At 46.9% G+C, this 2,562-nt stretch overlaps 1 protein-coding gene across 3 annotated transcripts in view; it reads right to left on the bottom strand.

Annotated features, from left to right (window-relative positions):
- The window catches only part of LOC107101533 (mitogen-activated protein kinase 8), a 37,559-nt gene extending 35,203 nt beyond the window's left edge, over window positions 1-2,356 (bottom strand). The window contains exon 1 of one of the 3 annotated variants that reach the window (XM_015400482.1): window positions 2,031-2,356. The gene's annotated coding sequence lies outside the window, so the exon portion shown is untranslated. The remainder of the gene's footprint in view (window positions 1-2,030) is intronic. The other 2 variants (XM_015400481.1, XM_015400483.1) reach the window with 2 other exon arrangements.
- Window positions 2,357-2,562: the final 206 nt, after the last annotated feature.

The raw sequence follows: 2,562 nt of genomic DNA, 5'->3' as shown, positions 1-2,562 counted from the left end.
AAGCGATGGACTTGCGTCTTGCCTCTCGCTGTTAGACAGCACCCCTCGCAACCCCAGCTGGGATAAAGCATGACAGAAAATGGATGGATGTTTTCGAGATGACTTGGATAATAGATCATTGTGACAAACACCAGATACAGCACTTTTTTTTTGTTTTTAACGGCACTAGTGGCTCGTTTTTTGGACAGTAGGCTGACAGGAAAGGGGGAATGAGAGAGAGGGAGTGACATGCAGCAAAGGTGTAAATCACACTCATCATGGTGATCCGATTCAATATCAATTTCCCGACCCAACGATTCGATTATATTCGATACTCAAGAATACACCATCTTCTTTTTCCTCCACCATGTCTGTCTTGCCTACTGTTTACACGAGTGTGTGCGAGCGGAAAGAGGCTAGTTGATATAGGAAGCGCAGTAGGAGGGCCAAATATGTTTAGCGCTTCTGCAGCACGGGAGTCACAATTACGTCCAGGAGCAAATGGATAAGAATAGACCAAAAAACAAAAAAAAACATGAATTGATACTTTTGTGGATGTGTTGATGCATCAGATAGTCCCCTGTTGGATCGATGCATCAATACAAAACAATTATTATTTACACCCCTATATAGGACCACGGGTCGGATTTGAAACCCGGATCAGCCGCAACAAGGACTAGAGGGCAGATTAGACTTCTGCAACCGCACACATTAAATGTGGCTTGGGTCTGGTCGCAAACCAGTTTTGCTGGTATGCTACTGCACTGTAGGTCTGGTATCTCTAGGGACACACAGCAGTTTAACGCCAAAGCACTAGGGGGAGCCTATTCGAGAACTCGTAACAACTTCGGCAGATGGTCACGAGATTGGCGCCGGCGGGAGTGTTTGTCTTCCAAAACAACAATGGTGCGTCTGCAAGAGATCACAGTTACAGAGATTGAAGAGGAACAGTTTCTGTTAATGGAGTTGGCAAAAAAAAACAATTAACCTTTCGTCGAGGTTATCCATTGTTGTTATTACTCCTTAGTTTTTAAAAATGGCGCACCCCGGCACCGAATCGAGAAGGACGACCACACAGACAGCCAGAAAGGCATACCAAGGACCAATCACAGCTGCTTTTTGTCTGCGCACTTCCGCTTGAGGTCTGTGCGGGTTTGTGGCCGTCCAACGTGTAGTCAGGATTTTTTTTTAGGTGCGCGACAACGGTTCCAGAACTTCTGCTCGGGGGAGTGGTCACGCACAGATAGATTTGATGTTTGCAGAGGCTATGCGTCAGAAGCATAAATTGGCTTTAAGGCCATCATACATGGGTCCTGTGCGCTAACCACTGCGCCACCTGCACGCCCTGAGCACTGGGACTTGATCAACAGCCGATACCGCACCATGACGTCACAAACCGGTAGGTGGCAGTAGTGTTCTTTGACAAACATGGATGCCTCCAGTAAAGCACAATCAAATGAAAATTACTCTGAACTAAAAAAAAATATCTATTGAACAGGATGTAATAATTTCATATTTAAAGTGCTTTCAGAAGTTTGAATTCACAATGTGAGCGGACTTCTCCTTTAAGGAAACAAACAGTCAGAGTTCAGGGCTGATTAATTACCAAATAAAACAGGCGGTTAGAAAAGGAGGCTGTTGTTCCAGAGGAAGCTGCTGTTAAAGTGTCGCAGTCAGTGAGCTAGCATGTTAGCTAGGTCACGTTCCAAGTTAGTCAACTTGATGTTAGCTGGAATCAGGCTGCATTCAAAGGCAGCAGCTGCTGCTGAGTGTTTAACATCACTGAGTGGAGGTCACCGCTCCGCTCCGGCTCAGCATTTATTAGGCTGGAGGAGTAAAAACAGGAGCGGGGGGTTTATTTACGCTGAGGTGGAGCTAAAGGAGCGTAGCTCCGCCAGAAACATGGAGCCGAGGAGAGCCTGGCTGCCTTCTCTCCTCCAGGCCAGACCTGCCTGAATATTTATATTCGTTTAAGCACACACCTAACTCCCCACCACCCTCCCGAGTTTAACACCTACAACACGGCTATGAAAGCTGACCGCTGAGCTCACCCCTGTCCGGTTGATTCCAGGAGTCTCGCCGCGCAGCCGCCGCCTGCTGCCTCCGTCAGACGCAGGCTGGACGGGTGTTTAAAGGCAGGAAATCCTGGTGGTCTTTAATCCAAGTCTCCCCCCCCGTCCCCCCTCCCCGCCGAAGAGCTAACAGTCGTTAGCTATCAGTTGACCTGCAGGCCGGGGGCTCCACGGTGAACACATGCAGCTCCTACGCAGCCTAGTCTCGGTGCTTCCGCGGCGCGGCCACTTTCTGCCATTTCATACCGACGTCGTCGAACCTTCCGAAGCTTCTTCCTCCGCTGCACAATGAGAGCGGGGCGCGTTCAACAGCGCTACGCTCACACTGTTTGGCAACGTTTGGAAATGACGTAGCGCACCACGCATTATTTATGCGTACATACATTTATTTTGACAAAAATTATATTTAAAAAAAACACATTTATATCTTTAACTTTATTTACATTTGTGAATATCTTATTTTATAAGATTTTTTTAATTACTTCTGTCATTTTTATTTTATTTTATTTTA

The sequence above is a fragment of the Cyprinodon variegatus genome, unplaced genomic scaffold, assembly GCF_000732505.1.
Source record: "Cyprinodon variegatus isolate N-32 unplaced genomic scaffold, C_variegatus-1.0 Scaffold1110, whole genome shotgun sequence".
Classification (NCBI taxonomy): Eukaryota; Metazoa; Chordata; class Actinopteri; order Cyprinodontiformes; family Cyprinodontidae; genus Cyprinodon; species Cyprinodon variegatus.
The sequence above is the reverse complement of the archived record's forward strand: the minus strand, read 5'-3'. Positions and strand labels throughout refer to the sequence as shown.